At 36.6% G+C, this 13,894-nt stretch overlaps 1 pseudogene; it reads right to left on the bottom strand.

Annotated features, from left to right (window-relative positions):
* Nucleotides 1-620: 620 nt before the first annotated feature.
* The window catches only part of LOC130544456 (60S ribosomal protein L7a-like), a 37,642-nt pseudogene continuing 24,368 nt past the window's right edge, over nucleotides 621-13,894 (bottom strand).

The raw sequence follows: 13,894 nt of genomic DNA, 5'->3' as shown, positions 1-13,894 counted from the left end.
GATTGGAAGCTCCATACATGATGGGGAACATTGTTATAGCTACCATGTATCTCCCACAATTCCTTTACAGAAGTGCCTATGCTTGCAAGCATTTATTCATCCATTTATTCAACTAATGTGTATTAGGAGCCTACTGTGTGTCAGAATCCATTCCACACACAGGTTGAGCATATGGACTGTACAACCTCTCTACTCTTGTAGGGCTTAAATTTGAATGAGATGAGACAGTAAATAAACAAGAAAAACACAAGAGGTGACAAATATGATAGAATTAAAAGAGGGTAATGAAAGAGGAACTGAGCGACTATATTGAATTAGGTGGTCAGAGACCTCTGAGAAGGTGATATCTAGATGTGGACCTGTTGAGCTGGGTTGGCACGTACAAAGGAACCAGCAGAGGCCCTGCGTGGCCAAGGCATACTGAGAGAGGAATATGATATGAGAAGAGGCGGGAGAACAGCAGGGAAGACTTCTCAGGGTTGGGGAACACACGGTTGGCATGTGGATTTTATTCTAAATGCAGCACAGGGTTTTACCCAGGAAAATTACGTGATCTGATTTACTTTTCTTTTAAGAGAACTTATTATTTTTATGTACAGAAAATACAAAACAGCATATACTTAGCCCAGTTTGGTAGCCAGTTCTTTAGCCTTTGTCTTTTCCAACTTGGCAATACAAGCCATGGACTTTTCCTCCCCAGTGACTGCAGATGTCATTATATCCATCATTATAACTGGTCCTGATAGCTTCCCCTGCTTAGCCAGAGCTCCTTTTTCTTCTGAGTTCACCTGTGTGAAGGCAATAGTAGTGCAAGCCTTCCTGTGGACTAGACACCCCAGCCTGGCCTTTCCCTTGGTAATGGAGTAGGGAACTCCCATTCAATGAAATGGGGCAAGCAGGCAGACAACCAGCTCAATGGGATCTACAGCATGTGCAGTCACTACCAGCTGAGCTTTCTTGGTTTCCACCATGGTGGTGACAGTTATTAACCCCAGCCCAAAGGACAGGCGGCCTCTGAGGGAGGGACATCCCTTTGCCAACAGCTTTCTTTTCAGTCCGGGCCAACAATCTCTGCTTCTTCTCTTGACTTGTCCCTCATCTGTATTTGTGGGCCAGCTTAAGCAGCTGAATAGCTGTATAGCGTCTAAGGCCTGGGTAAGCTGGTTAATCACGGGAGGCACTTTTATTTTATTTCAATTTTTTTACTTAAATTCTAGTTAGTTAACATATATGGCAAAATTGGTCTCAGATGTAGAATTTAGTAATTCATCACTTACATATAACAACCAGTGTTCATCACACCAAGAGCCCATCACCCATTTAGACATTTATAGAGAATAAGCCCTCTATCACTGCAGATGATGTAGCGGGGCTATTTGATAAAGTGGGTGAGGTCCCTTTTGGGCTGGATGTCCTGTCTGATGCCAGAATTCTTGGGCCTTTTCTCAAACAGGAGACTGACCACCTTCTTGGTCTCCTGCTTCTTCACAACAAAAGGAGCCAGGGCTACCTTCTTTCCTTTGGCATCTTCGATGGCTGGAGAAAAGAGCTGATTTACATTTTTAAAAGACTGCTCTAGCTATTATGTGAAAGGGAAAGCAAAAAGTGAAATACAGAGAGTAGTTAGATTATTGTAATAATGGAACAGGACATGGGTATACATGTAATAGTCTTTAAGAAAGATTATGTTCCTTGGATGAAGGGAGCATTAACAGAGATGGAGAAATACAGATTGAAGAGAAGTTTTAAGGGTATCATCAAGATGATTTTCTGATGAATCAGGCATGGGGGAATGATGAAAGAAGGAAATCAAGGATTACTCAGATTTGTGGCTTAAGCAAATGAATAAATGATGATGTCTTTTACTGATGGATGAGGAATAGGTGTGTAGGAATTGAGGGTGGAGGGGGAATCTGGAGTTTTCTTTAGTTTGAGATGCTAACTAAAGATGTCCAGGATGAAAATTCAACCTAGCAGTTGAATACAGAATTCTTGAAAAAGGTCAAAGTGAAGTTATATGTCTGGGACTCAGCCGAATCATGGTATCTGGATGAGATCATACGTAATGATTAAGTAGAGAAGCAAGAGGGACCTGTTTAAAGGCTGAAGTCCCTTCTTGTTTACTCTGATGAGCAGGTTAAACAAGTAAGAGAGCAAGGCAATGGGTTTTCATAACATCTATATTAAAAGGTAGAGTATGAGTATCAGATTCCCTTCTCATTTTAACAGCAAAGGACACTGATTAATAAGTAGTTGTTTGCTATCTTCATCAAGACATTCAACATAAGAAACTCTGCTCAAAGTCACTGAGTATTAGAAGAATGAAATTGTATATTCACTAGATTTCTGTTTCATTAAATATATGCATATGTTTCTCATAATTCACAAACTGGTCTGTGAATGATCACATTATTAAATAGAAAACTGAAATGACATCTGCCTAAAAAAAACTAATTCTGTAATTGTCTTGACTTATGAAATGCCATATTAAAAAAGTTCACTGGAATCTTAGTGTGGTTCCTTCAAATAAATTCTATTTGTACTAAGTATAAAAAAGTCAAGGAAGGCTTGAAAGGGTGGGATAATGGAGTCGTTTCCTAGGTAAGAAAGTAAAATGCTTCTTTTTTTAAAAGCTTATTTTCTAACTGCATAATATAACATATTTTGATTATTAAAAAAACAAATATAAAACTAAAGCCCACCCTCACAACACTCCTCAACCTCAGGCCTATCACTAGAAGTAATCATTTGACCACTTTTGTGTGAATTCCTTGAGTCTCTTGCTTGCATGTGTGTTAAAAGGGGATCTTGCTGCCCTGCCAAGATCCCCTTTTCTGCTGCTGCTGGAGCTGATAGTACTTCCCCTTTCTGTGGAGAATTGCTGTGGCCAAACAGATGCTGTGACTACTCCCCATATCCCTTGGGATGGCGGCAGGCCACATTTGGTCAATAACAGACAGAGGGATATAAATCCCTGCAAAATCAGACAGCTGGTCTCTGCTCAGGACCACAGTCACTTTCTCCCTGTGTCCTACCCTGCTTCTCTCACTCCACTTCTGGGAGCACTTTCTCCATGAATTACTTGAAGAAGAATCACCATCTCAGACTCTGCTGCTACAGCTAAGATAGTGTACGTCTATGTAACCGTACATGTGCATGAGAGCAAGTTTTACATAACGTTAACATAATGTGCTTATCATTAGTTTTCTTAAGCAACAGTTTTCTTGAAAAGCTGTTGTATCGATATGCATAGATTTATTCCATTGTTTTTTAACTGTATTAGATTACATTGTGAAAAAAATTAATAGATAACTTATGAAAAACTTAAAAAATGTTCCAATGTGGTAAGTGAATGTCATCATTCTCGGTTACATTTCCTTGATTACCAGAAGTAGAGTCATCGTATATGTTTATGGTCCACTTGTAACTCCTCCTCTGTGAATTATTTCATATTCTTTCAGTTGGATTGTCTTTTCCTTATATATTATCATTGGCTCTTTATAAATTCTGAATATTGTTCATTTGTTTATGGTGTATTGAAAATACTTTTTCTACCTATCATTGTTTCTTATGGGGTTTTCTGGTGTGGTCTTTTGTATTATTCAGAAGTTTGGTAATGTACTAAAAATTATATTTTATTCTTAATGAATTTACATATTTAAGAGGACCACTCTACCACAAAGTCATAAACATATCTTCCTATATTTTCTTTTAATATTTTATAATTTTCAGCATTATTTAATTCACCTGGATTTTTTTAATGAATGGAATTAGGTGTTGATATATTTTATTGTATTTTCTAAAATCGATAGTCAACTGTCCTATATATACACAGGCTCATTACTGGACTCTGAATCCTGTTCTATTGATCTTTTGGGGTTTTTTCCTACTTAAATACCATACTATTTTTATTACCATAGATTCACTATATATTTTGATTGCTGTTAGGGTATAATCTCCTTTTCTTGTTCTCATTTTGCTTGTTTTTAAATTTCCTTGGTGATTTTTGGGCATTTATGTTTCCATATTGAATTCACCATGTCATTGGGGTAGAAGTGATACCTTTTCCCATGCTCAGACGTTGTATATATTTTTTAATACATCAGGTCTTCCTCAATAAATTTTATTAGTTTTTCCATAAATATCTTGCATATTTCTTTATTGGGTTTATTCCTAGATATTTTGTATTTTTTTTGGTAATTATAAATATTCTTCCTAATACATTTTTAATTGGTCATTGCTGGAATTTTAAAAAGCTGGTGATTTTTATATGTTGCTCCATACTCCTTTTTAATCTCTCCAGTTTGTTCTAATAATGTTTTCATTGGTTCCCTAGGAGTTTCTATATACACTATCAAACATATTATCTAAATAATAATGTCTTGTATCTTTCTTGGTAACAATGATGTCTCTTACCTATTTTTACATTGGTATGACATTACATAGGTCCTCTAGTACAATATTAACCAGTAACTATGATGCCAGGTATCTTGAGTTTGTTTCTCACTATAATATAGATGAGTTGAATGTGGTGTCCTTAAGCTTATGATAATTGTAGAGTTTTAGCGTACTAAGAATTTTTTTCTGTTTCTAGTTTGCTAAGAAGTTTTTACTTAGAAAAATTGGATCAATGTTGAAGTTTAACAAACACTTGTTTAATATTGACTAAATGGTTTTCTTCCTCTCTTCTAGTTAATGTAAGGAATTTCACTAGTAATTTTTTCCTTTTGACAAAAATAATACAAGTTATTAATTCATCAGCAATTTTTTTCAAGATCTTAACATGCCATGTATGGTCTATTTAAGTGGTTACCCAAAATACTACATTCCTGAAATGGTACTTATCTAATCCGTGTAGATATTTATGTATGGGTCTTTACTTGCCTTTTCTTATTTATTGCCTTATAGGAATTTTCCAAATTTCCCCTTGGAATAGACATACAGTTTATTATATGAAATGCTTTCCCTGAAGGCAGTGATTTGATGAGAGCTTAAGTTATTGGTTAACATTTTAACGTAAAAAAATTAGTTTTAAATTTCCCATCAATTTATTAGGAAAAAACTGTAAATTATATTTTCTTATTTAAGTAACGCTAATGAGTAATAACACCTAGAAGCAGCATAAACATTTTGCTAATCATGCTGTAGACAGTAAGAGAGGATTAATTTCAAGATCAATTAGAAACCTACATTCTCAGAAGCTTAGCCCCTAGAAATGAGCAATTCTGATACACCTGGCAAACAGTTTCCAATTTCTGGGATGCCTGTGTGGCTCAGTCAGTTAAGCATCTGCCTTTGGCTCAGGTCATGATCCCAAAGTCCTGCACCAGGCTCCTTGCTCAGCGGGGAGCCTGCTTCTCCCTCCGCCTGCTGTCCTCCCCCCCCCCCCCCCGCCCCCGCCACGCTTGTGTGCATTCTCTCTCTCTGACAAACAAACAAAACCTTTAAAAAACAAAAATAAACCAACAAAAAATTTCCAATTTCATCTAAAGGGGTTGGTGTCTAAAGTATCATTGTTGAGACATCTGTCAACTACACTGGGGTCTTTCTTTATTCCCCTGCCATTCTATTGTTCTTTCATTTGAGATGTTCTAAGAAACACTTACTTAGGTCCTGAAATGTATCCTTTAGACATTTATTTAAGAGTGGTCTACTCGGACACCTGGGTGGCTCAGTCAGCTGAGCGTCTGCCTTCAGCTGAGGTCATGATCTCAGAACCCTGGGATCAAGTCCCACATTGGTCTCCCTGCTAAGTGGGGAAACAGCTTCTCCCTCTGCCTGCTTCTCTCCCTGCTTATGCTAGCTCTCTTGCTCTCTCTCTCTCTGACAAATAAATAAGTACAATCTTTAAAAAAAAAAAAAAAAAGAGTGGTCTATTGGTGGGTAAACTCTCAGCTTTTCATGAAAATGTCTTTATTTTATCCTCATTCTAAAAATATAATTTTGCTTTCTTTCTAGCATCACTTTAAAGATACTACTCCATTTCTCCTGGCTTCCATTGTTGCTCTTGAAAAGTCATCTTTAAGTTCAATTGTTGATCATTTGTAGGTGACTTGTCTTTTCTATTTGCTTTTAAGATATTTCCTTTAAACATTGGAATGCTCAGGGCTCAGGCCCCTTCTCCTGTTACCCCTTCTCGTGGATCTCTCAGCCAGTTTCATGTCTATAAATGGCACTTACATGATGATGACCCCAAAATTTATCTCCGATTCAGACTTCTCTCTAGCTATACACTGGCATACTCAACTGTCTACTAAATACCTCCTCTGGAAACATCTCAAACATAAAAATGCTTAAATCTGAGCACATGGTTTTCAACCCTTTCCCCAAACATGTTCTTCAGCAGTCTTCCCCATCTCACTAAATGGCAACACTACTTTTCCATTATCTTAAGACAAAAAATAATCATTTTCCTTAGACCCCACATTCAATTCTTCAGAAAGTCCATCAGCTCTACGTTCAAAATTTATACAAAATTCAATCACTTCTTGCCACCCACACTGCTCCAAACTACTATCATGTTTTGCTTGGCTTATCACAATAGCTTACTAGTTGCTCTCGCTGCTTAAACTTGACCTTCCTTCAATTGATCTTTTCTCAACATAGTAACAAGAAGGATATTGTTATCCTGTTATCTCTGAATCAGATAATATCATTTATCTATTTAAAAGCCTCCAATGGCTTTTCCTTTGTCTCTGAGTAAAAGACAAAGTCATTTCAGTGGTCTACACAATTCTTACATGATCTGTCCCCCTCTACATCTAAGATTTTATCTCTTTATTTCTTTTCCTCTTAATCATTTGAATCTAGCCACAATAACTTTCTCGCTATTCATCCAGCACACAAAGCATATTTTTGCCTTGGGGCCTTTACACATGCATTTGTCTCTCAGATAATCACATGACTCACTCTCTCACCTCTTCCAGGCCTTTGCTTAATTTTCAGGCTTTCAGGGACACTTTACCTGATAACTAAATTTAAAATTACAATGACTACCCCTCCAACATTGCCTACCTCCCTTCTTTGCTAAAAGTTTACGTAGCATTTATCACCTCAGACATACTATATATTTTATTTTATTTATTTATTTTGTGTCTAATGCCCCCTCCCCCACCACACACACACACTAGAATATAAGATCCAGGAAGGGAGGGTTTTGCTTTTCCTTCTATCTTTTGGTTGTTGTATCCTTAATGCTGTAAAATTGTCACATGGTAAGTGTTCAACTCAATAAGTATTTGTTCAATGAATGAATGAAATAAATATCTTGCAGTTTCTCTAAAATGCGTAATTATGGATTTTTAAAACTTAATATTTTTTTGAATTCTGAATGCAAATATGTATTTTATCAAGATCACCAGATGATTTGTATGAAGATTAAAACCTATGAAGCACTTCTCTAAGATGTATGCCTATGAGTGTAATTCCTGATCACAGAATATATATATCTTTACGAAACAATGCCTAATTGCTTTTCAAAGTGATAATGCTGCTTCCTCTAATAAAGTGTTAATATTCTAACAGTACCATTAGACTTAATTTTTGTCAAATTAGATGTGAAATATCTCATTATACTTCTAACTTGCCTTTTCAGATTACTGATGAAGTTAAGCACCCTCTTTTTTTATAGGTTTATTCACCACTTCTGTCAAATACCTACTTTCTTATTGTGCTCATTTACTGAGTAGTTATTTCCTCACCAATTTTTGTGCTGTATATATTTGAGAAACTATTGCATTGTTGGTAATACTGTAGCTAGCAGCTTCTCCCCAAGTTATAATCTATCCTTTTACCTTCTTATGGGCTCTCCAAAGAACAGAAGTTCTTAATTTTAATGTAGTTACATATATCATTCTGTTTTTTAATATTTCATGTTTTATTTTAGAAACTTAAATTTTAATTTAAGAAATTCTCCCATACATAATAGTGAGAAAAGTTTCTCCTATCTATATTTTCTCCTAACATTTTAAATCATTGTTTTTCATATTTAAGCTCTTAATTCATACAAGAAAAAAAATTATGTATTTTGTGAACTAGGAATCCAATTTCTTTTATAAGCAATTGTCCCAGCACCATTTCTTGAGCACCATCCCCCAATGATCTGAAATGCCAACTCTGTAATACCAAGTTTCTGTATATCATTTGTTTTGTGGCTGGCCTCTCTTCACTGCCATTGGTCATTTTGTTTTACCATGCACAAATACTACGCTGGCTTAATTATTATATAAGTCATGATCTCTTATAACCCACCTAGTTATTGTTCTTCAGCAGTGTTGTGGTTTCTCTTGGCCCTAATTTGCCATATTCATTTTAGAATCCATTTATCAAGATCCATTAGAAAAAAATCTGTGAGATATCAATTAAAATTTTATTGGTAAAATTTTTTATGGAAGAAAAATTTTATAGATTAATAGATTAATTTGGAAAAGACTGATATCTTAAAAATGGTAAGTCTTCTTGTCTATAAATGTTTAAAAACACAGTATACATCTCCATTTATTTAGGTGTTTTTAATATTTTTCAATATGAAGGTTTGTAATTTTCTCATACAGACAGGCTCAGGCTTTATGTCTCTTTTTGTAATAGACTTTCAGATGGTCTTCATATCTCTTACTCATCTGCGTGTCTTTCCTGGCCATCAATATCCAGCTAATATAAAGTGAATTTTACCACATTAACCCCAGGCTCAAAAATCTGTGTTAACTATCTATTGCCTATGGGATCAAATGCAAACTTCACAGGCTGGGATTTAACTGGCTTTGCTTACCCAGGCATCATCACGACTTGCTAGGACTCTACTTCATTTGTTTATTTACAGTGGAATTATAGTGTAGAAGTGAAGAGCTCATTTACATAATATAATCTAAACAAAATTAAAATCAAGTCTTGACTCCATTACTTACTGACTTATGGCTTAGACAGAGTGACTTAGTTCTTTGCGCTCCTCTTCTATAAAACAAGGAAAACATGGATACTCATGGCATAGGATGTTCTAAACAATAAATGAGACAGTGCATGTAAGTTATGTGGCACTTGTAACTTACTAGCATTAATTGCTATTATTGAATTAATGTTATTATTGACTAATTCAAAATTAACAGATAATAGCATGTCTTCTCTAAGTGAATAATCGTCATCATGCCTATATTAACCTTTTTTGCTTATTAAAGTGTCTTTCTACATTTTTTTTCTTTCCACACATTTTTAAATTTGGAACAGAATCTGGAAGAGGAAATGGTCATACTCTAGATGGTGTGTCCCCCTCTGGGCTAGTGGTGAGGAGAGGAAACTAGAAAGACGTAGGCCTAGGTTTTGGAGACTAAGCTTATGAATAACCCCTGATATACAGGCAACCAGCATACCAAAGCATAATTACAAAGGCACATGCATGACAAATGCAGATGCCGTCCAAGCTGACTTCAACATGCAAAGGAAGCCAAGAGTAACCCATTGGTCACCAGAACGCAGGAGTTACCTGGCAATCACTATGCTAAGAGCCAGGTAAGTAGTGACATTGCTGTTCTAGGGTCTGCTTGACTTAAAAGAGTGCTTTATCCAGTGTTGAGGGCTGGTAATGGCCAGGCCAAGCTTCCTTCCAAAAAGAATTGGGTTCAGAGTAGGGCTCCCAAAAAGGAAACTGGAGTACCATTTTTTCTTTAAAGTGGCAAGAGCTCAATCCCAGCAAGGGTAGATAAAAGACTGCAGCTTCTTTGAGTGCTAAAGCTTGTTATTCCCTTGCTTACCGTGTGACTAAGAAAAAAAATTGATCAGTGAAGCCCCAAAACTATTTTCTTTTTAATAATAACTTTAGACACATAGTAGTTAGCTCTCTATTTTAATGATAGGATATATGACATGACACATCATATGAAATTACATAATGTGTGACATGTGATAGTCAGTCTGACAGTGGTATGCCCCAGGAAATCTGTTCCTTTGTACTAGGAATTCCCACCAGATGCAAAACCCAAGCCCTAGGGAAAGAGGACTTGTAAGAGCTGGTCCCCATGGGCTTTATGGTAGATCAACAATCATAGAAGTGACCTTGAACCACTTGGCAGGGAGATAAGACAGACTAGGATCAAGGAAGAAGCTTAAGTGTGCCCTCTGGGCTCACTTAATATGAGGTCAAGTAAACTTATTACTTAAAGACTACGAAAGCATGCAGGGCTCATCTCTGATAGAGGGATACACTAGTATAGTAGATGCAGTGTCTGGTTAGCAAAGTAGAAACATTCTTCTCGTTAGACAATGATGTCACTGGGTTTGACATTTAAGATAGATACTATTAACAGAGGTGAGCAAAAACTTGTAGGAGGATCATTTGTTCATTTGCTTTTTCTCTGTATTTAAGATGGAGGAGACTGAGTACATATAGAGGGTCAGAGGAATGATCTGCAGAGGATCTTGAGGAAGCCAGAGATGGGGCTATGGGCACAGAGAAGAGGATGAGCGCTCAAGAGAAGGGAAGAAACCCCAATGTCACAAGGGCTAATTAAGCGTAACTTCATAAATCAGTCTCACCACTAGGACTAGGGATGTATAGTAGTTGATCAAGAATTTCAGCAGCATTATACAATGATGGCATTCTATCTTGGGCATAGATGATGGCAATTTCTATTTGTCTGTAAGTCAGCAGACTAAACTCAATTAGGTAAGGATTCTTGGCCCTTAGTTGGTAACTTAAAACCACATATGAATGGTGCTGGGGCAACAGGACAGCCACATGCAAAAGAACAAAACAAGACCATTATCTTACACCATACACAAAAATTAACTCAAGATCTGAATGTAAGACCTGAAACTATAAATTTCCTACAAGAAAACATGGGCAGTACCTCCTTGACAGTGGTCCTAGTGACATGTTTGTGGATCTGACTCCAAAGGCAAGGAAACAAAAGCAAAAATAAATAGGGCTACACCAAACTAAAAAGTTTCTGCACAATAAAGGAAACCACCATCAAAATGAAAAGGCAACCTACTAATTGGGAGAAGATATTTGCAAATCATATATCGATAAGCGGTTAATATCCAAAATATATAAAGAACTTATGCAACTCAAAAATTTAAAAAACAAATAACCCAGGAGCACCTGGAGGTGGCTCAGTTGGTTAAGCGTCTGCCTTCAGCTCAGTTCACAATCTCGGGGCCCTGGGATTGAGCCCTGCGTTAGGCTCCCTGCTCAGCAGGGAGTCTGCTTCTCCCTCTCCCTTTGCCCCTTCCTCCCGCTTATGCGCACTCTCTCTCTCCCTCTCTCAAATAAATAAACAAAATCTTAAAAACAAACAAACAACACAATTTAAAAATGGGCAGAGGATCTGAACAGAGATTTTCCCAAAGAATACATACAGGTGGCCAACAGGCAAATGAGAAGATGTTCATCTTCACTCATTATCACGGAAAAGCAAATCTAAACCATAATAAGATATCACCTCACACCTGTTAGAATGGCTATTATCAAAAAGACAAGAAATAACAAGTGTTGGAGAGACTGTGGGGAAAAGAGAACCCTCACACACTCCTGGTGGGAACGTAAATTGGTGCAACCTCTATGGAAAATGGTATTCAGATTCCTCATACAGATCTACCATATGATCCAGCTATTTTACTTCTGGGTATTTATCCAAAGAATACAAAAACACTAATTCCAAAAGGTATATGCAGTCCTCCATTTATTGCAGTATGGTTTACAACAGCCAAGATATGAAAACAACCTAAATGTCCCTCAACAGATGAATGGATAAAGAGGATGTGGTATATATATGCAATGGAATACTATCATTCTTTAAAAAGAATGAAATCTTGCCATTTGTGACATGAATGGACTTTGAGTTTATTATGCTAAGTGAAATAAGTCAGATGGAGAAAGACAAATATTGTATGTTCTCACTTATATGTGGAATCTAAACAAACAAATAATACAATATAGAAACAAACTCACAGACACAGAAAACAGATTGATGGTTACCACAGGGGAAGGGGATTGGGGTAGTAGGTGGGCAAAATGAGTGAAAAGGTTCAATTACATGGCAGTGGATGGTAACTAGACTTGTGGTAGGGACTACTTTATATTGTACACAGATATCAAATTATGTTATACACCTGAAATTATATAATTTATATAACAATTTTATCTCAGTTTTAAAAAACACATTTGAAAAACAGACGAGTTTCATATCATTTCTGCTAAAATATCAGTAAACAGAGTCCAAGTCAATGGCTTAACCCACCACTGGGGTTAGGGATTTTCCTCTGCACCTTTCTTTGACCATTTATCAGTAACATGATAAACCTCAAGCAAAAAAATAAAATAAAATAAAATAAAATAAAATAATGCATTTTTTAAAATCCCACCAGGACTTTGGTTTTCTTCATAGTTTACCTGACCATCAGATTATTTCAGTGACAGCAACTCAGTGGCAACAGCTGGGGTGGTGGTTGATAATTCTTCCCTCCTGCAAGTTAAGGCCAAAGCACTGTGGTGGGACCCACTGAGAAGTTTGTTTCCTGTCAGTGCACAGTTTGCTACAAGCAACCCTTTCTCTGGGCTGCCAGGGCCTGTGGTCTGAACTGTGTGACACTAACATTCAATTACGGAAAATGTCTATTTAATAACTGACATTTCCAGTAACTTCTTGTGAGTTCAATATGCCTCGAGGCTAATTAGAAAAGTTCCAGAGTATACTGAGAACTACTTTATTGACAAATAATTTACACTCCTCTGATTTATTCTGACCAAAAATATTATAGATTCTCCTTGTAGTTATTTCAGACATAGCTGGGATAGATGTGGTGGGACTTAAGTGTTCAAACCCTGGGAATTAAGGAACCTAGCAGTACTTTTGTTGGGCAGAAAATATTTTCAGCTGCTGAGTCCAGATCCAGAGAAGCACAAGAAGACCTTTTAGGTTTTCCATGGTCTAGTGACAAAAACACATCTTCCGGTGCTTATACTCACTTTAACTGAACCACAATGGTTCCTAGGAACACTCTGACCTCCAGTCATCAGCAAAGCTCAAAAGCAAACAGATTTTGAGGAGCTCTCCAAAAGGTAATCAATGGGATTTGCTTCCTCAGGAACGAATGGTAAGTTTTTCCACAAACTTATTAGGTTCTAGATATAAGTATTCATCTAGTTAACAAAACAATTAGAAATACCTATCTTATATACTCTGAGTTTTCTTCGATAGGAAGCTTGAATCATTTTTCTTTTCTCTTAAACATCTTAGAGAGGGGAAATGTCTCTTCCCTTTCTCTCAGTTTTGATGGAGTTAGCCAGGGCATAAAGATTAAATCACAACTGGCCACAGGAACCCATGATTATTGGTTTCAAAAATCAAGTGTCAAGCTGGAAGGCTGGGCTGGGGAAATTCAACACGTGCTCGTACATTTTTCTATTCTTCTCCAGATATATATATATATAATACCTTTAAATGAAAATGTGCACTAGATGCATAAAACTTTGTGGGTAAATCTGTGGAGTTTAAACATTACTTTTGCCTGATAGGTTGGGGATAGCATATTATATTACATATCACTTCACAGTTCACTATCAAATATATCATTTCATTTGATGCCCAAACATCCCTATTAGGTAAGCAAGGTACATATCTCCAAATTCATTCACAGATTGGGGGGGAGGGGACTCTGGAAAGGTTAGTGACCAGACCAAGGTTAAAAGCTGAAAACTAAGCAATAAGGAGTATATCAAAAGCTTCAGTGTCTTCTGACTATTCCAAAGATGAGAGACACAGTCTTAAGGATTTAATATGTAATTTAGAAAAACTTGAAATATCTTTCAGTAAACGATCTTTTGTATCAAGAAGAATCTCCAAATCTAACTTCTTAAAAGGACAGGCTCAACTGGCCTATGCTCTACATGGGTACAGTTATA

The sequence above is a fragment of the Ursus arctos genome, unplaced genomic scaffold (assembly GCF_023065955.2).
Source record: "Ursus arctos isolate Adak ecotype North America unplaced genomic scaffold, UrsArc2.0 scaffold_21, whole genome shotgun sequence".
Taxonomy (NCBI): Eukaryota; Metazoa; Chordata; class Mammalia; order Carnivora; family Ursidae; genus Ursus; species Ursus arctos.
Note: the sequence above shows the minus strand (reverse complement) of the source record. Positions and strands in the feature narration are given on the sequence as shown.